General features: G+C 41.1%; 1 non-coding gene across 1 annotated transcript; it reads right to left on the minus strand.

Moving 5' to 3' along the window:
- Window positions 1-4902: 4902 nt before the first annotated feature.
- On the minus strand, window positions 4903-4974 carry TRNAQ-UUG (transfer RNA glutamine (anticodon UUG)). The gene has a single exon. It is a non-coding gene; the product is annotated as a tRNA-Gln (tRNA).
- Window positions 4975-21806: the final 16832 nt, after the last annotated feature.

The following is a 21806-nucleotide window of genomic DNA, read 5'->3' on the forward strand; positions in this document are numbered from 1 at the left end:
TCCTGGGCCACTGTATCATGGCGCTACCTTGTGCTGGGAAACTCCAACCTGCCTGCTGATCACACCATCGTTCACACGCACACTATGTACACTCTGCTAATTCGGGCCGACCGTTAAATATCGACAACCAATATCGTTTACTCCTTGTTTGCTCTACGCTCAATACGGGGCACTGGGCATGGCGCCCACTGGTGTCAACTCTCTATTATTGTTATGATTTATTGGGAAGGAGGGGCCGGGGGGGGGGTAATCCTCATGAGCCAAAATCATTATCACTGACAAGAAAACAAATGTAGACATTACACAGTAAACATGCTTATTAAGCGTGAGAAAATAATGTATCGTGTAAGGGAACAGCGTCACAAAATATACCACACTTGTACATGCACAATTCACTTGTTTTTCATTATTTTTTCAAGGAAATAGTGAACGTATATGTTTGTAAATGTTGAACAGTTATTTGTGAAATCAAGGCCATTGCCACAAAGCAAAGGTAAGCGAAAACAGATGTTTACTTACGGGAAAAGTTATCTGGTGATGTCAAGTGACATATGACCGAGAGGTTACAGTTGATGGCTACGCTCAGTATGGGGCCCGGCAGCGGGACGCAGCGTACCGTCCGAAAATATTACAATGGCATTACTTAACAGTTTAATGTTCATAATCATGTTTTATTTTTCTTAATATTATATTTTCTTCGTTATTTTCACTATTAGACATTTTTAGTTTTATAACTGAATATCAGACGTGATCAATCATGTAGTTTGTGCATGATTTGTGCATTGTGTTGCCAGAGCGGAGTTCGGACACATGGCAGTGCGAGATATCAGTTGTGGTTTATTGTTAACGACACACCTCAATAAACCGAGTCTAGTGTCTTATAGACCAGGCTGGTACAGCCGCCCGTTACACATCACAATATCATCATCATCATCATCATCATCATATAAGGCTGCAGCTCACCATCATTGGCCTGATATATCTGTATGTTGACCTTACGTGTCAACAACAACATTAAACAACTGGAGTTATGAAGAATGATTTGCATTTCCTATTTTTTGTGAGACACGAAACAAGTTTCATAAATCCCGTAGATTCTTACTGTGATAGGAAAATGTTCCCTCGTCTAATGGGACAAGAAAATGATACATGTTTCATTTTAGAGTTTAATGACATCTTCAACTTAAGACCATTCATGGTGGATTGCAGGTTTTCAATCATTTGAGTGAGCTTATGTTGATAATACCTGCAGAAAACTAGGAGTGAGTTCTGCTTGTAATGTCCAGGTCAATCCAATGGTCCATTATGGCAAGGTCAACACAATGTGGTCAAGTGACTGATTACTGGATTCACATCTAAGCTTCACCAGCTAAGCTTATCCCAAGCCTTTCTCTCGTGTCCAGCCTAACTCTCACCCATGACCCACCCACTCTCTCTCTCTCTCTCTCTCTCTCTCTCTCTCTCTCTCTCTCTCTCTCTCTCTCTCTCTCTCTCTCTCTCTCTCTCTCTTGTATCCAACTTAACCCTCAACCCAAGCTTCTTTCTCAAGACCAGCCTCTCTCTCATCTTAACAATATCGCTCTCATTCCAAGCTTTTCTCACGTCCAGCCTCGCTCTCATCACCAGCCTCTTTCATTCTTGTAAACTTTCACTTTCAGCCCAAATCTTGCTCCCGTCTCCAGCCTCTTTCACATCCTCTCCCTCATCCCACGTCTCTCTCCCGTGTCCACACTAATTCTCATCTCAAGTCTCTCTCTCCTGTCCAGCCTGACTCTCGTCCCAAGCCTCTCTCTCCTGTCCTGCCTGACTCTCGTCCCAAGCCTCTCTCTCTCGAGTCCATCCTAACTATCATGACAATTCTCCGTCACAGTGTCTTACCCTAAGCCTCTATTTCCTTCACAGCTTTTACCACATCTAAAGCCTCTCTCTCGTGTCCAGCCTCTCTCACACAGTCTCCCTTTTCTCTCTCTCTCTCTCTCTCTTTCTCTCTCTCTCTCTCTCTCTCTCTCTCTCTCTCTCTCTCTCTCTCTCTCTCTCTCTCTCTCTCTCTCCCAACCCATCTCGTTTCCAGCATCTCCCATTCCAACCCTCTCTCTCGTTCACTGCCTCCCTCTCCCTTGAAGGTTCTCTCTTTTCCCGCCTCTCTCATCCCAGGCCTCTCTCTCGTGTTCAACCTAACCTTCATCCCAAGCCTTCCTTTCCTTTTCATCCTCTCTTATACAAAGTTTATTCCTCTTCCACAGCCTTACTCTCTATCAAAGGTCTCTCGTGTCCAGCATCTCCCACCACAAGTCTCTCTCATGTTTAGCTTTCTCTCATCCCGAGCTTCTCTCAACTTCGAAGCCTCACTCTCCTGCCAAGCCTCTCTCATGCCCAGCCTCTCTCATCCTAAGCCTCTCTCTCCTTCAAAGCCTCACTCTCCGGCCAAACATCTTGTGTTCAGCCTCTCTCATCCCGAGCCTTTCTCTCCTACAAAGCCTCACTCTCATCCCAGGCCTCCCTCTCCCTCCCTCTACACCAGCGGTATTTAAACATTTTCAGCGTTGCAGGTCCACATGAATTTGGGGAAGAATTAGAGAAATTATGGAACTCTTTATAATGTGTCTCATATTCACAATGTTGCTTGAAATCTTACAGTTGCACATGCCGGGCTACCACAATAACCGCCACCTGATTGCCACTCTCCTGGAGGAGGAGGAAGAAGCCGATGTTGTGATAGTAAACATCACATGATGTATCACTAATGGTCATAAGATCAAACATTATGGCTACACATCCCGACAATCACCAGACTGTGTGTGGCACAGCACGAAGGACGGAGTCGCCCGCCAGTCTTGTACGAAGCACAATACAATATCTCACTACTTCCTGCCGCTTTCAATACTTTCTATCAGTCAAGATACTCACACTACGTACGTACGTACGTACATCGTTCTATTATCCTTTGTACATCTTCACTACTGGCGTTTTGCACCTTATCTGAATGAGTCACATCAAATGGTTATCAAGGACACAGAACACATAACACTTGGCCACTGTCTTTTTCTTTCATACTTTATTTTTCATATTTGTTTGCCATTTCCCGCAAGAACAAGGTAGCGTCAGGAATAAGTGAATGAATCCTAGAGGGAAACTTAGTTGGGCTCCTTCCTCTATTCCTTCATTTGAAAAGTAATACAGAAGGGGAAGATTTCCAACCCCCCCAGTTCCCAACCCTCAGTCGCCTTCCACGATATGCAGAAGATACGTATGCAGACAAATAGACAGACAGACAGACAGACAGACAGACACACACACACACACACACACACGGAGTAGCGCCGAGAATGGATAAAGGCAAGCAAGGTAAGAATATGTACATGTGTATATATATTCCTATGAGTCCTCGCTAATGCGGGAAATGGCGGATAGTTTAAAAGAAAGAAAGAAAGAAAATATATATATATTTTCAATAATGGATGGAACTTGGCTCCTAAGGTGATTTTGTTGTTAGAGTGGGACCTCCAGCCATTCTGTCCACCTTTTCCCTTTCTAGACATGTGGTGGTGCATTGGGTAGTGTGGCAACCTTCGTCTTCATCTTTTTGGGTGCAGGCTTGCAAACCTCGTGGAGTAGTTGTGGGGTTTGCTTCTTTGCTGCACCCGACATAGCCATCTGGGCGTAGCTATCTACCCGGGCTGGTGGGTCAGCCAGCATAGCTACACGCTCACTCGGTACCTGGGCTGGTGGACGAGCAGCCTTCCTTTCTTCCATGGCTACAGTCTGCCTAACGACCTGGGGTTGTGGAGCAGCCATCCTTACTACCACCCAGGTTGGTTGGGCAGCCTTCTTTCGTTTCTTTGCTACACCCTTCTGGTTGGGCTGGTTGGGCAACCTTCTTTTTCCTCTTCTTCGATACAACCTGCCAACCGAATTCGTCTGCTGGTGGGTCCGTTTCTTTCATGGATACAACCTCTGTAGCCACTTGGGCTGGCCGGGTCAACCTTCGGTTGTAGGTAAAAGTATATATATAGAATAATGTGGTTATCATCAGCAGCCAGAGGCCATTCCTCCCTCCTTGCCTGCAGAGTTCTTGATTTTCTGGAAAGTTCTACGAGATTCTGGTAAGATAAATACCATTGAGAGGACGTTGTTAGGGGACAGTCAGGTTCAGTTTAGAGTTGCTTGTGGGATGGTCCTTTTACTGTGTCGTATCAGCCAGATGGGTATTTCTTTTCACAGTTTTCGTTAAAGTTTCTTTTTCTAGAGGCATAATCTAGAGCACTATTTTCCATATGTTTATCAGTTTTGTTGTTATAGTTTCATTATCATCATTAGTTTTGTTATTGTTGACTTTCAGATATTTGATGTTATGTTCGTGATTGCCGTGGAAGCGTCTGACATCTTGCTAGAAGACTTTCTGGTCACAATATTTCTGCACTGGGGAGTTGATCGTATTCTTTTATTGCAGGTTTTGTTATTATCTTGCTTTACATTAAGGTCTACTGGAGGTTTTCCCAATGCTGGTTGAACATATGTCCAGCAACAGGAGATGGCGTAAGATACAGTATTGATGAAACTTATCTATCTATATACCTAAGTATCGCTCTATCAATCTATCAATCAAACTATCTATCTATCTATCTATCTATCTTTATCTGAAAGTCAACAATAATAGAATCATTGATATATGAAGTATAACAATGTCCTCTCAATGGCAATTATCTCACCAGAATCTTCTAGAACCTTCCAGAAAACTATGAACTCTGCAGGCAAGGAGGGAGGAATGGTCTCCGGCTATTGATAAAACCATATTATTCCATATATATGTTTATATATACATATTTATGTATATATATGAATGTATATATAACGTACAGAATAATGCAGCCATCATCAGTATCGAAGAAAACTGAAAAGATGAGGTCCCACCGAGATTCGAACTCGGATTGCTGGATCCAAAGTCCAGAGTGCTAACCCTTACACCATGGGACCTGATAAGAAAAGATGTGATTTCATCTAAATGTTTTACATATAATCAACCAGAGGCCATTCCTCCCTCCCTGCCTGCAGGGTTCAAGGTTTTCTAGAAGGTTCTCGAAGATTCTGGTAAGATCATTACCTTTGAGAGGTCGTCGTTAGATGACAGTCAGGTTCACTCTATGGTTGGTGTTTGTAGTTGGTTGTCCGAGGATGTTGTTATACTTGATCAATTTTGTAATTGTTGACTTTCAGGTAGGAAGTACTCATTTACGATGCATCCTTGTACTCACAACAACCTTATGAGTCACTTCAAGATTTATCTTCACTACAACTTTATCTTCACTACACTGTTAAGGTTGAAGTCAATGGCCACATTCACTACAATCTCAACACGACTGGTCTTATACGTAACCCATATTATCACTACATCCATGTACATGTATTTCTTGCAGAATAACGCAGATATCAATGATTTCTGTGAAAATTGACATATACAGCCTTACGTATCTATCGATCTATCTAATATCTGTTTTTTACCTATCTATCTACCGATCTATCTATTTATCTATCTTTCTAAATCAGAAAATCAACAACAATATCATTAATGATACGTATAACTACGTCCTCTCAATGGCAGTTCCTACCCAGAATCTTCGAGAACCTTCTAGAAAACCTTGAACCCTGCAGGCAGGGAGGGAGGAATGGCCTCTGGTTGATTATATGTAAAACATTTAGATGAAATCACATCTTTTCTTATCAGGTCCCATGGTGTAAGGGTTAGCACTCTCGACTCTAAATCCAGCAATCCGAGTTCGAATCTCGTTGGCACCTCACCTTTTCAGTTTTCTTAGAAACTGATGATGGAACTGAGCCATATAGTTGACCTTCGATGGACATATATTTCTTACGGCCCACCATTTTATTTAAGTATGAAGATCTCACGGCAGAGAGGAAACGTGTGATATTCAAAATCAAAAGCCGCAATTGCCCTCATGGTAATGGTCGACATGTTTGCAGACAGATGACACAGACATGTGAGAAGTTAGACAAATATGGACGTTCCTGGTTGCTGTATAGCCTAGGTTTATTATCACCTGTAATGAAGGAGAAATGTTGCACATTATTCCAAACCTTTTTATTTAGGCTAGGTTAGGCTAGGATGAATAGGGTCCATAACGTAACAGAGCTGGGAAATGCATCATATCGGATCTGTATTTGTGCAAAATGGCGCAAGTTTGTGGAAGTGATTTACGCAATGCCGGAGAGAATCCACCTCCACCAGAAATAATGTCTCAGACCATACAATATCTGCTGTTGGACGAGCAGGGGACATTAGACCAATATATTCCTGTAGTTTACTGCTGTTCCCAAACACGCAGCAAGACATTCGTAAAAGCGTTAAACTGAACTTTTCCATCGGTTTTCATATCTTTAATTACTTACACCAGTTCCAACAGATGGAAAAAATCATTTGAAAAATCAGAAATTATTTGCCTATAAAAAGCATTTTGATCGATCGTACCAAATATTCAATTATTTATGTACCCGACGAAATATTCAGTCACTCCTATATCCGATATTTTTCCTGCTGGCTGGTGCCGTTAAAGTCATATGGTAATTTACCGCAATTAGATTATGGATATATTCATCTATATGGAATGGCTCAGCGCGAAGAAACATATATATTTTCACTAAATCCTCCTCTTCACTACATAGTTCTAACACATCTTGACTACACCATTGTATGACCACATTGTGTTCTTATCTTCACCACAGCCTCGGCAAAATTGATGTTTTCTTCACACATCAGGGTAGATGGCCATCTTTATGATGACAGAGAACACACATAACATATTAAACCACTTATCTTTAGTCACTTTAATCTAATTTCTGCTGATAAAAACGAATTATAATGAAAATCCTTGTGTTCTGTGACAGGACATTGTACGGGTGAAGGAACTGTTGTCAGGCACATGTATCAAACTATTGAGAAATAAACTTAACTGTATTAAAGTATTAACTTCACTATATTAGACTTCTCTATATTAAGCTATGCTAGGATATGATCAGTTCCCAGGTTATATAAGGGCGGGAGCCGGACCGAGAGCATCATTTGAGCTGTGACCTCTGTCGAGAGAACATCTCTGCTCCGCCTTTCAAGCTCCCTCAACCTTTCCTCGAACACTTCAATATAATAATGTTCACCAAGGAGGTAGGACGATCCTCCTTTGTCCAGGAGATGGAATTTGAATATGTCCATGTATTTGACATGGGCGATGGCTGTGTGGACATGGAAGTGGAATACCCAGACGTGGAAGTGATGGATGGAGTGGAACTTGGCTGTGTGGATATGGAGGTGGAATACCCAGACGTTGAAGAGATGGATGGAGTGGAATTGGTGGAGTACCCGGACGTGGAAGTCATGGATGGAGTGGAATTTGGCTGTGTGGATATGGAGGTGGAATACCCAGAAGTGGAATTGGAGGAAATGGAATATGGGTGAAGCTGGTATGAACGCCATATGGATTTGGTGAAGGTTGACCTCGTAATGTGTTGACGTAAAACAGGTCAACCACTGTGACCATGTGGCGGGGAGGGCCACATCCACCAACCACGAAGCGAGCCCCACCACGGAGAAGTATCCTGGCTGCATCCACGTACGAGAACCACCGCGGGATTGCCGTCATCCAGTACCCCTGCTATGCCTCCTACAAGAAGGCACTTCTTGCCAACGTGACACCACTTTCCGTCAACGGTCGCTGTGCAAAAGTGAAACCTCACCGTCCCACACGCCCTACCAGACCCACCATCCATGAGGAAATGCAGCCCACCCCACTTGTCAGGCCCACCTTCAGGGAGACATGGCAGGTCTCAAGACCTGTCAGGCCTACCATTCAAGACCGACTTGGTCCCCCAACACACGTCAGGCCCACCATTCAAGACCGACTTGGTCCCCCAACACATGTCAGGCCCAGCGTTCTAGACCGACTGGGACCAATAACACATGACATGTCCTACGTTACACACCGACTGCCCTCCGCACCACGTACGGGCGTTAAAAGGCGTGTCGAGATGACACACGTTCCCCGTGCCAAAAGATTCAGTTGGTGAGGAACCTGAGTCCTTTCTTCCTGCTTGTGCTGTAGGAGAACACGGCCCTAGAGTGGACACTGGAGGTGTGTTTGTGTTTGTGTTTGGGTTATCACTGAGGAACCAACACCAAGACAACTTTAGTTTGGCCTTGCCAAGGATTACGTTAATCTGGCGGAAGTCTGGCTTTCTCCCAGTAGTGGATGACACATAATATCTACGTAGGGACGTTGAAAAACAAAGAAAGAAAAAAAATGGGAACATTATCCCGCCCAAAAAAAATACATAAATTCACGGGGATAATTTCCTTCGTCTTCAAAGAAAAAATGAAACTCTTCCGACGCTACCGTGTCTTCCATAAAGCAACCCTCAAAGAAATCACTTTGCGCAAGGACTCGGTTAGCCAATCTTCATATGACTGGGGCTATTCATCCCTCTCATTGATTCATTTTTCAAGATTAAGGAAAGTTATAATAAAAATATTGTATTGAGTTTCTCCGTTGGCGTCAGGGTAAACACCCATCCCCCCCGAAGCTTGGTTACCTTTCCGTGGTGGGGGGGACTTCATGGATTGGGCAGTAGCAACCATCGTTGGTTGCTTCTGTTCAATCCATGAACGAAAAACCAAGCATCTTGAACGTAATTGTCGTATAAATTCACTTGGTGTCAAAACTGACGCGAAAGTGGTTGTCTCAATTTTGTCAGAAATGTTTGTGCGTTTCGGCCTGATGGCGGGAGTCGGTTTGGCGCTGTGGTCATGAGGGAATACGAGGAAGATTGGCAACCGTCCCAGAAGTAGCTACAGTGAGGCCCAGCAGCTGTCCCTAATACTGTGGAAGGCACTCATGTAAGGTGTGCAGTGAGGCGCAGCAGTAACAAGGGAAACGGAAAACCAAAACAGCAATCTTGATCATCAGGAGGCTATCCAATGCTCAGACTAGATGAGGACGATTATTGTATGGCTTCGCTCAGAGGATGAAAATCTTAGCCGCGAAAATCAACAAGTATAATAACTAGTAGTTAGTGGTAGTGAAGTGGAATTACCGTATTTCTGTGGTCTTAATAGTAAAACGAAACTTTTCGTTTTCTCCATCAATCTAGAGGTGTTGTAGACCACCATCCTTAAGGTTGTAAGGTAATGGTAAGTACAAGGTTATGACCTCAGCAAATTTGTGATGGAAAGTGAAGGAAATGTGGTAATGTATATAATATAAATTATATAGTTGTAAAATAAATGTGTATTAAAATTTTCTCTTCTCTGTTCACGTTCATTAATTCAAATACAGGTAAGTTTTCTCTCTAACGAGGTGGGATAAGCTACGTGCACTCGGCTTGTAAATGTGGTGACTTTCCCTTCATTACCACAATGTTGTGCTGAACTGAAGATGTAGAATTCCGTAGACGAAACTAAGATGGGAAATCAATCTACATCAAAAATTGAACGTATGCATCTTTAGATGGACATAAAAGAAACGGACGGAGGGGCACACTGGAGCAAATGAATTTCAATATCACCACTTAAAGTAGGCCTTTCAACTAGTTGTGGCTTTAAAGCAAACTTTTTCTAGCCAAGGTTTAGTTAGCACCTAAACTAATCCCCACGACCTTACCTTAAGAAATATTTTCAGAAGGTACTGTCTGAACATATTTCTAAGGTAAGGTCATTTAGGTTTGGTTTAGATGCTACCCTAACCTAGGCTAGAAAAAGTTTCCTTTGCTTCAGAGCCCCAACTACGTAGACGGGCTATTGTTGATATTAAACAGTAACAGGAAGATGATAAAACTGAGATGAAATGAATAAAAATATAGAATGGGTCAGTTGAAAGTTGAAGTATTTGCTAAATACAGTTTTTGACAGATCCAAATGCATCCTAAGGTCAGTCACTTAACTCACAATGTTGAATATCATTTCAATTGTTGGAACTAGTTACAGGAAGTAAAAATATCAAGGTTAAAGGGATGCCATTATAATAACTTCATAAACCTGTATAGGATCTCTTAAACTTCTTTTCCCTAAAGCAGAATGGATTTAAGTCGTTTAATCTGCTCTCTGAATCTGTTTCTCAGACCAGTAATCATCTTTGGAGATTACATGAGTAATTTCTCCATTCAATGTCTTCCTTTTCAAATTAGTTGACGACCAAAGCAGTACAATATCCAAGGTGGGATGGCTATGTTTTGGGAAGGCGAGAGGTCAGGTTATGCAAGAATGTTAGAAACGGCTTCCATCAGTTTCTACCCTATCTACTCTAAATATTTTGGGTTATTAGAACTTAGAGCTTTATGAGTAAATAATACTGAAAGTTGGTTTAAAGTTGCCTGACCCAACATAACAACACCTTGGTAATGGTGACCTGATGAAGGATACTGAACCTAACCTAACCTATATTAACACCTGACTAGTGATTATATGATCAAGGATGCCTTAGCTATCCTAACTTTAAGGTTAAGCTCTATCTCACTTTCCTTAACCTTCATTTTAAGGATGACATCAAAAGGGAAAACTCTTTAACATCGACGATAATATATTCTATGTACTAAAGTGATTAAAGTGGGTGGAGCCGTCCCAACGTGACTTAGTAAAAATGGGTCTGGATAAGCAACACAAACGTATTAGGCTTTTATGACTTTTTTTTATTTTCTGTTTGATTTTGATGAAGAACAAATTTCATTATTACTTGAAAACTTATTGCCGTCCAGATGTAATTCAATTTACTACTTTCTCAATGGAATAAATACAAAGGTTTTCACCACTATTCAGATTTTATCTTTATTTAATAAGCACCTTTTGTACGTATAATCCACTCCTGCCATTTTATTGATATCTGCACACACACACACACACACACACACACACACACACACACACACACACACACACACAAACATATATATATATATATATATATATATATATATATATATATATATATATATATATATATTATCCCTGGGGATAGGGGATTAAGAATACATCCCACGTATTCCCTGCGTGTCGTAGAAGGCGACTAAAAGGGGAGGGAGCGGGGGGCTGGAAATCCTCCCCTCTCTCTTTTTTTTTTTTTTTTTAATTTTCCAAAAGAAGGAACAGAGGGGGCCAGGTGAGGATATTCCAAAAAAGGCCCAGTCCTCTGTTCTTAACGCTACCTCGCTATCGCGGGAAATGGCGAATAGTATGAAAAAAAAAAAAAAAAAAAAAAATATATATATATATATATATATATATATATATATATATATATATATATATATATTTTATTATTATTATTATCATTTTGCTTTGTCGCTGTCTCTCGCGTTATCGAGGTAGCGCAAGGAAACACACGAAAGAATGGCCAAACCTACCCACATGCACATATGTATACATACACGTCCACACACGCAAATATACATACCGATGCATCTCAATGTACACATACATATACACGCAGACACATCTACATATATACACATGTACATAATTGATACTGTCTGCCTTTATTCATTCTCATAGCCACCTCGCCACACATGGAATAACAACCCCCTCCTCCCTCATGTGCGCGAGATACTGCTAGGAAAAGACAACAAAGGCCCCATTCGTTCACACTCAGTCTCTAGCTGTCATGTAATAATGCACCGCAACCACAGCTCCCTGTCCACATCCAGGCCCAACACAACTTTCCATGGCTTACCCCAGACGCTTCACATGCCCTGATTCAATCTATTGACAGCACGCCGACCCCGCTATACCACATCGTTCCAACTCACTCTATTCCTTGCACACATTTCACCCTCCTGCATGTTCAGGCCCCGATCACTCAAAATCTTTTTCACTCCATCTTTCCATCTCCAATTTGGTCTCCCACTTCTCCTCGTTCCCTCCACCTCTGACACATATATCCTCTTGGTCAATCTTTCCTCACTCATTCTCTCCATGTGACCAAACCATTTCAAAACACCCTCTTCTGCTCTCTCAACCACACTCTTTTTATTTCCACACATCTCTCTTACCCTTACATTACTTACTCGATCAAACCACCTCATACAACATATTGTCCTCAAACGTCTCATTTCCAACACATCCACCCTCCTGCGCACAACTCTATCCATAGCCCACGCCTCGCAACCATGCAACATTGTTGGAACCACTATTCCTTCAAACATACCCACCTTTGCTTTCCGAGATAATGTTCCCAACTTCCAAACATTCTTCAAGCCTCCCAAAATTTTCACCCCCTCCCCCACCCTATGATTCACTTCCGCTTCCATGGTTCCATCCGCTGCCAGATCCACTACCAGATATCTGAATCACTTTACTTCCTCCAGTTTTTCTCCATTCAAACTTACCTCCCAATTGACTTGACCCTCAACCCTACTGAACCTAATTACCTGGCTCTTATTCACATTTACTCTTAACTTTCTTCTTTCACTCCCTTTACCAAACTCAGTCACCAGCTTCTGCAGTTTCTCACATGAATCAGCCACCAGCGCTGTATCATCAGCGAACAACAACTGACTCACTTCCCAAGCTCTCTCATCCACAACAGACTGCATACTTGCCCCTCTTTCCAAAACTCTTGCATTCACCTCCCTAACAGCCCCATCCATAAACAAGTAAACAACCATGGAGACATCACACACCCCTGCCGCAAACCTACATTCACTGAGAACCAATCACTTTCCTCTCTTCCTACACGTACACATGTCTTATATCCTCGATAAAAACTTTTCACTGCTTCTAACAACTTGCCTCCCACACCATATATTCTTAATACCTTCCACAGAGCATCTCTATCAACTCTATCATATACCTTCTCCAAACCCATAAATGCTACATGCAAATCCATTTGCTTTTCTAAGTATTTCTCACATACATTCTTCAAAGCAAATACCTGATCCACACATCCTCTACCACTTCTGAAACCACACTGCTCTTCCCAAATCTGATGCTCTGTACATGCCTTCACCCTCTCAATCAATACCCTCCCATATAATTTACCAGGAATACTCAACAAACTTATACATCTGTAATTTGAGCACTCACTCTTATCCCCTTTGCCTTTGTACAATGTCACTATGCAATCATTGCGCCAAACTTCAGGCACCTTACCATGAATCATACATACATTAAATAACCTTACCAACCAGTCAACAATACAGTCACCCCCTTTTTTAATAAATTCCACTGCAATACCATCAAAACCTGCTGCCTTGCCGGCTTTCATCTTCCGCAAAGCTTTTGCGACCTGTTCTCTGTTTGCCAAATCATTTTCCCTAACCCTCTCACTTTGCACACCACCTCGGCCAAAACACCCTATATCTGCCTCTCTATCATCAAACACATTCAACAAACCTTCAAAATACTCACTCCATCTCCTTCTCACATCACCACTACTTGTTATCACCTCCCCATTAGCCCCCTTCAGTGAAGTTCCCATTTGCTCGCTTGTCTTAAGCACTTTATTTACCTCCTTCCAGAACATCCTTTTATTCTCCCTAAAATTTAATGATACTCTCTCACCCCAACTCTCATTTACCCTCTTTTTCACCTCTTGCACCTTTCTCTTGACCTCCTGCCTCTTTCTTTTATACATCTCCCACTATTTGCATTTCTTCCCTGCAAAAATCGTCCAAATGCCTGTCTCTTCTCTTTCACTTTTAATCTTACTTCTTCATCCCAACACTCACTACCATATATATATATATATATATATATATATATATATATATATATATATATATATATATATATATATATATATATATATATATATATATATATATACATATTATATATATATATATATATATATATATATATATATATATATATATATATATTTTTTTTTTTTTTTTTTTTTTTTTTTTTTTATACTTTGTCGCTGTCTCCCGCGTTTGCGAGGTAGCGCAAGGAAACAGACGAAAGAAATGGCCCAACCCCCCCCATACACATGTACATACAGACGTCCACACACACAAATATACATACCTACACAGCTTTCCATGGTTTACCCCGGACGCTTCACATGCCTTGATTCAATCCACTGACAGCACGTCAACCCCTGTATACCACATCGCTCCAATTCACTCTATTCCTTGCCCTCCTTTCACCCTCCTGCATGTTCAGGCCCCGATCACACAAAATCTTTTTCACTCCATCTTTCCACCTCCAATTTGGTCTCCCTCTTCTCCTCGTTCCCTCCACCTCCGACACATATATCCTCTTGGTCAATCTTTCCTCACTCATTCTCTCCATGTGCCCAAACCATTTTAAAACACCCTCTTCTGCTCTCTCAACCACGCTCTTTTTATTTCCACACATCTCTCTTACCCTTACGTTACTTACTCGATCAAACCACCTCACACCACACATTGTCCTCAAATATCTCATTTCCAGCACATCCATCCTCCTGCGCACAACTCTATCCATAGCCCACGCCTCGCAACCATACATATATATATATATATATATATATATATATATATATATATATATATATATATATTATCCCTGGGGATAGGGGAGAAAGAATACTTCCCACGTATTCCCTGCGTGTCGTATAAGGCGACTAAAAGGGGAGGGAGCGGGGGGCTGGAAATCCTCCCCTCTCACTTTTTTTTTTAATTTTCCAAAAGAGGGAACAGAGAAGGGGCCCAGGTGAGGATATTCCCTCAAGGGCCCAGTCCTCTGTTCTCAACGCTACCTCGCTAATGCGGGAAATGGCGAATAGTATGAAAGAAAGATATATATATATATATATATATATATATATATATATATATATATATATATATATATATATATATATATATATATATATATATATATACATATATATATATATATATATACATATATATATATTCATTTTTTCATACCATTCGCCATTTCCCGCGTTTGCGAGGTAGCGTTAAGAACAGAGGACTGGGCCTTAGAGGAAAAATCCTCACCTGGCCCCCTTCTCTGTTCCTTCTTTTGGAAAATTAAAAAAAAAATGAGAGGGGAGGATTTCCAGCCACCCGCTCCCTCCCCTTTTAGTCGCCTTCTACGACACGCAGGGAATACGTGGGAAGTATTCTTTCTCCCCTATCCCTATATATATATATATATATATATATATATATATATATATATATATATATATATATATATATATATATATATTATCCCTGGGGATAGGGGAGCAAGAATACTTCCCACGTATTCCCTGCGTGTCGTAGAAGGCGACTAAAAGGGGAGGGATCGGGGGGCTGGAAATCCTCCCCTCTCGTTTTTTTTTTTAATTTTCCAAAAGAAGGAACAGAGAATTGGGCCAGGTGAGGGTAGTCCCTCAAAGGCTCAGTCCTCTGTTCTTAACGCTACCTCGCTAATGCGGGAAATGGCGAATAGTTTGAAAGAGAAAAAGATATATATATATATATATATATATATATATATATATATATATATATATATATATATATATATATATATATATATATATATATATATATATATATATATTCCTATGAGTCCACGGGGACAATGAAACATGAAAAGTTCCCAAGTGCACTTTCGTGTAATAATCACATCATCAGGGGAGACACAATAGAGAAATATAACAGTCAGTTGATATACATCGAAGAGACGAAGCTAGGACGCCATTTGGTAAACATGTGATTGTCCAAAATATACAACGAGCGTTCATAAACTTATCATTTTACAAAACTTATCAACAATAAACTTATCTAATTTGTATAGACCATCACTAATATTAATATCATAATTCTTTGTGTATTTGATAATAAAAGATTCAATGATATTCTTCTTGGTAATAGAGTTAGAGTTAATAACTGAGATAGCGTTACTCCAGTCAATACAATGATCATAGTTTTTAACATGATTAAACAAGGCATTTGATTCTTGTCCCGTTCTTATACTATATTTATGTTGCTTAAGTCTAACAGAAAGATCCTTACAAGTCTGACCAACATAAAATTTATCACAGTTTCCACAAGGCACTTTATAGATGCAACCAAATGGCGTCCTAGCTTCGTCTCTTACATGTATATCAATTGACTGTTATATTTCTCTCTTGTGTCTCCCCTGATGATGTGATTATTACACGAAAGTGCACTTGGGAACATTTCGTGTTTCATTTTCCCCGTGGACTCAAAAGCCAGAACATCTATTGTAGAATCTAGATCGTTCTGAACCATAGATGGAAGATGTTGGATCTTTACTTCATCGATGATTGGTAAGTTGATGTTTTGGGGAATTCGTCCTAAACTCGGGATAGTTCTATCAATTTGTCGCAAATAATGATCATGAGTGGCGAACAATTTGAAACTGGATCTGATAAGAATATATTGCTGTCCTAAATAAATGTGTCCCAGAAATAAATAAGATTTGGGATGATTAGGTGGGCAATGAATAAGAACATTTTGTGGGTCTGGGAAAAACAGTACGTGATACTGGTCCATACTTTCAATCCAAGGTTCATTAACAACAATTTCCTTAAAGGAACAAGAACGAAGAACATTTTGTTGATGCCCAAAAAGTAGTTGGTACTTACATGAATTTGTTTGTAAATAATAGAAAACCAAGGTATGGGGTGAGGGAGGTGCAAATCAAGTTGTCAAACAATGGTTTATGGCACAATGCTAAATCATCCATGGAGAGATGTGCAATCAATGAGGAATAAATATTTTATAATAGAAAGTTCATGTTATCAGAAAGGAGAATGGTATTACGTTCACAAGGCTGTAAGTATTGGAGTCAGTGAATGGTATGTGGATAATGACCGCTTCGAGGATCACGTCAACCGTTAGTAAGGAGTAATAACTGGTCACGTGATGCAGAGGGAGAGCTGGGGTGCAACCGAATTTCGTCATCGCTTGTTTAATGATACGTGTGAGTTCCGAGAAGGGAAAAAATGATGGTATGACAACTTGGTTTACCAGATTATTAACATCTTCCAATAAGCCAGTGAAATAATGTGCATGATAAGTGATCTGGGCATATAAACTATCAACATATGTGGAAATAGTCACTATAGCATATATGGGATTAAGAGACTTTGACAGTAGTGCTACATGTTGTGTCAAGTTATTAACAGTTAACATTATGTCATTCAAATATTTAAAATGTTGTATTAAGATCTTAGCTTTAGCCTTAATATACCTGTTGTTAAGAAGTTGTTGAAATTCTAAGGATCTAACCTGATTCCTGACTGAATTAAGTTCTTCCTGAGTAGCAATACCAAACAAATATGATTGGAGGGACCCTACAAAATTAAGCAGACCTCTCTTGCTTCTCCTTTGCTTTTTCTTGTTCATCCTGGCATTAGTATTTACTGGAGATTCAATGTCTTGCATTATGTCATGCAGAATCACACAGGTACTATTCAATTTCCAGGTCCACTGTTGTAACAGAGTTGGGGGAGGAGCAACACTAGAGTTTCTGATGGACGCACTGGTGTAAAATTTGAGTAGGGTAGACCGTAAACGAGGTACGGCCCCCATTAGTTTTACTAAATTATCGTAAGTGTAGGGTAGACCCTCCAGGCCCAACTTAACTGTGTCCCTCACGAGGTGGACCTGGCGGGGAGTCGTGAGAAGGGCGCCTGGTACTGCCATGGTGTCATATACAGGAAGACACCATAAGGACATGAGAAGGAAGAACCTGTAAAATGATAAACTTAGCAACTTCTTAAAGGTGAGGTCTTAATGAATACTGATGTGTGTGTGGTGGTGTTGTGAGGGTGGTCGGGTCTGGTGTGGGGACAGTCTGAACAGTGGTAGAAGTTGGTTGGGTGACATTGTTTGAGGTTTGAGGAGTGTTGTCTGTTGTGGTACCGGGATGATCATGTTCAGAATACTGTAAAACTTTCAAGTGGTCCTCATGTTCTTCACGAATGTCAACTGTATTTAGATGTCAAACCCTAAACTTATTTCCCTTTAAATGAGCTAAGACTCTATAGGGACCAGAAAATTTTGGGTCAAGTTTAGGAACCTCACTTCTAGTGTTAAATTCTTGCACCATTACCAAGAGTCCGGGAGCCACCTTTGATGGTTTCGGGGATTTATCAACCTGGTTCGTGAAGGTTGTAGTGGCTTCACCTAGATTTTCCTTGATCCTTTGATGAATCAATTGAGTCGTGCGATATTTTTCCACTACAACTGATCTCTGGACCGCTGGACATGAAGGAGGGGACGCTATTATGTCATACGGCAACACTTTATCAGAACCGTGTAAGGCGTGGAAGGGTGTGTCTCCAATTGACTTATGATATGCAGAGTTTAATGAACATTGGACATCAGACAGGTACTCACTTCATTCATCATGATCAAAATTAATGTTGGTGGGAAGACACTGGAGGATCTTATGGTTCAACCTTTCTGCCAGGCCATTCGAGGCTGGGTGATGCGCCATTATATTACATTTACTTATGTTATACAATTTACAGAGTTCTTCTAATAATGAGTTATTAAATTCCCCACCATTATCTGTGACTAAATTCTTCGGCGCATTATGTCTGTCTAAGATATATTTTTTGAACGCCTTAGCGACCGTGGCTGCGTCTTTATTTTGAACTGGGACTAATTCACAATATCTCGTGAAGGCATCAGTAATTACTAAAATGTATCTGTAGCCTGCCATGGACCTAGGAAAACCTCCTAATATGTCCTTATGAACTCTTTCCCATGGGTATGAAGGTAAAGGATATTTCAACACAGTTTGCGGGGTAGTGGGACTTCCCTTGTGAGTGTTACAGGTTGGCACCTCAAAATATGATCTGTAATGTTTTTATGTATTTTGGCCAGAAATACCTCAAACGAGTTTGCTTATAGCATCTATCTGCGCCTGGGTGTGCGGCCTGGGTTGAATCATGTGCTAACTTCAAGAAATCCTGTACTAATGCTGTTGGAATGGTTGTTTGTTTAACAACACGGGCGGGCACTCCTAATTTCGCGTCCCTGCACAAGACTCCCTCACTGTGCTAAATACAGTTCTCTGACTGGGACAACTGTTTTAGCATCCAAGGAAGATCTTATACCCTATAGGAATTCTATGATAGGATCCCAGACTGGGTCATCCCATTGATTCTGTCTCAACCTCTCTATATCAAAATATACGAGGCTATTATTTACAGTGACTGCACCCACTCTGCGGGAAAGCGCGTCTGCAACTACATTGGATGAGCCAGAAACAAAACGAAAATCTGGGTCAAATGTTTGTGTAGTTAAAAACCACCTCTGAAACCTTCCTGTAGGATCCTGTCGCTGAAAAATACCTCACAGTGCTCTGTGATCTGTATAAACTGTAATAAGGTAACCATATATGTATTCCTTAATATGTTTGAGTGCCCAAATAACTGGAAGGTCTTCTAACTAAGCTACTGAGTATTTCGATTCCGTCTTTGAACATGAACGGCTCGCATAGGCTATGGGAAAAAGTCTACCCCTATTTGACTCCTGCATAAGTACAGCTCCAAGACCCTGTTTACAGGTATCTGTGTGTAAAACGAAGGGTTTCTCAAAGTTAGGAAATCGAAGGATAGGCGCCTCGATCAAGTGTTGCTTGAGTAAATTAAATGCATTGTCTTGCACTGTAGACCACTGGAATGTAACTCCCTGTTTCAGAAATGAAGTGAGTGGGTTTGCGATCTTCGCGAAATTAGCGATAAATCTTCAATAACATTCTGCTAAACCAAGGAATGATTTGACCTTGTCTGTTGTGGAAGGGACTGGCCATTCTACAATTGTGTTTACTTTATCTGCATTAGGTTGAATACAGTTTTCATCAACGGTGTGACCCAAGTAATTAATTCTTGTTTGTAGAAAGGGACATTTGGATAACTTGACTTTTAGGTTCGCATCCTTAAGTCGTAGAAATACTCTCTCAAAACTTTTGAAATGAGAAGCAATATCTGGAGACATGACAATTATATCATCAAGATAAACCAATACATCTTTGCCCAACATGTGGTGACAAATGTTAGTCATTAACCTTGAGAAGGTGATCACCGGTGAGGAATGAAGACCGAAGGCCATGATGCATATGAACTGCCAATGACCATCTGGCGTACTGAACACAGTCAGGGGGCGGCTTTCCTCTGACAAGGGAATCTGCCAAAATCCACTCAATAAATCCAAAGTTGAAAATACCTTATTGTTACCGAGGCTATGAAGAAGCTCTGATACCACTGGTAATGGGAAACCATCTTTCAAAGTGACCTTGTTGTTGAGTTTTCTAAAATCTATGACTGGTCTAAAAGTTCCGTCCTTTTTAGGAAGGATCAGATGTGGTGAATTCCATGGTGATCGTGATTCCTCTATAACATTATCTTTCAACATGTCTTGGACAAGTTTGTTTGCTATGTCTCTGTGCGCGTGTGTGTGGCAATCGATAGGCTGGGACGTCAATGGAACGTGTGTTTTTCTCCAAGTTAATAATGTGAACATCCAAATGAGTTCTACCGAGTGGTTCTCCTGATAAGGCAATAGTAGACCTAGACTGGTTAAGTAAGTCTGTTAACTGGTCAACATGTTTGGTTAATCCTACCTTGGATATCATGTCAGGGGTGATGGTGGGGAGCTGACTCAAGCCGTGCACTGCTGAGTCTGGGGTAGGAGGAGTAGGTGGTGGTGGGTTAATGGAATGTGAGACTAGACGGATGGTAAACTCATGCAACTCCTCGTCTTGAATTCCCGACTTCAAAACAGAGAATTCCACAAGCTTGGCCCCTCTACGGAGACGGACAGGAGTGGGTCCCGTATTGGCAATGTATATGGTGACCTCTCCATCTGGGGTCTCATGAATAGAGGCGTCCATCATGGATAGTCGTGTGACAGTTAGTGAGGAAGGTTCAGCAACTACTCTTAGTGCGAGATCACCCTGACTATGTCTGAGTCCATGATCATTCATCCATGTTCGAGAAAGTGAGAGAGGAACCTTCGTTAATGTGTTACTATGCAGAGTCATGTTGGTTCTCAGTTTACCAGGACAATGATGAGTAGAAAAGTAAAAAGGATGCGTATTGTCTACCGTGAAGCAGGACGTGGGAGCAGATGTATTAATGACTCTGACTGAGTGAGAACTCATCTCTGACAATGGCAGGAACGTATTATCAACACAAACCACATGATAAATAGGACAGATCTTATGTTGTGCCACACATAGAGTGGCGTCCTAGTAACAAGTTAGCAGGAAACGTTACACCATGAACAATGTAAGGGGTGACGGTCATGACCGAGTCGCCAATGTGGATGTTCATTTTAATAGTGCCCCTTACGTCGAGATTTTCATTTGAGATACTTTGAAGGGATGGGTAAAAGTCCGAGCATTGACCAAGTTGAGTGCGCCCCATTAATGGTTGAATAAAATCATAATGAATGACATCTGCTTCCGCGCCGCTGTCTAGAAAGATTGTGATTGTCTTATCCTGGAAAGAACCCACTAAATCAAAACTTGTAATGTGAGAAAATGGCGAAGAACGAAAATGTCTTAAGAGTTCCTTATGTGATGGAGTCTTGTCATGAGCGAGAGATTGTCATTGTTGATAATGACATGATGAACCTGTGTTAGGTGACGTCTGTCTAGCTAATGCTCGACATTCCGCTGAAGTGTGTCTAGCGTTGCTATGATATGAACACCTGCTTGGTGGTGTTGGGCGCGAGCGGGTGAAGGTCAGCCTGATGTCTGACTGGAGGAAATCATGACTAGGTCGGCAGAATTGTGACGACCGAGGCTGTGATGACATGGGTCGTTGACTGCGTTTGTTGTTCTGGTC

Source organism: Panulirus ornatus, chromosome 9 (genome assembly GCF_036320965.1).
Source record: "Panulirus ornatus isolate Po-2019 chromosome 9, ASM3632096v1, whole genome shotgun sequence".
NCBI classification, from domain to species: Eukaryota; Metazoa; Arthropoda; class Malacostraca; order Decapoda; family Palinuridae; genus Panulirus; species Panulirus ornatus.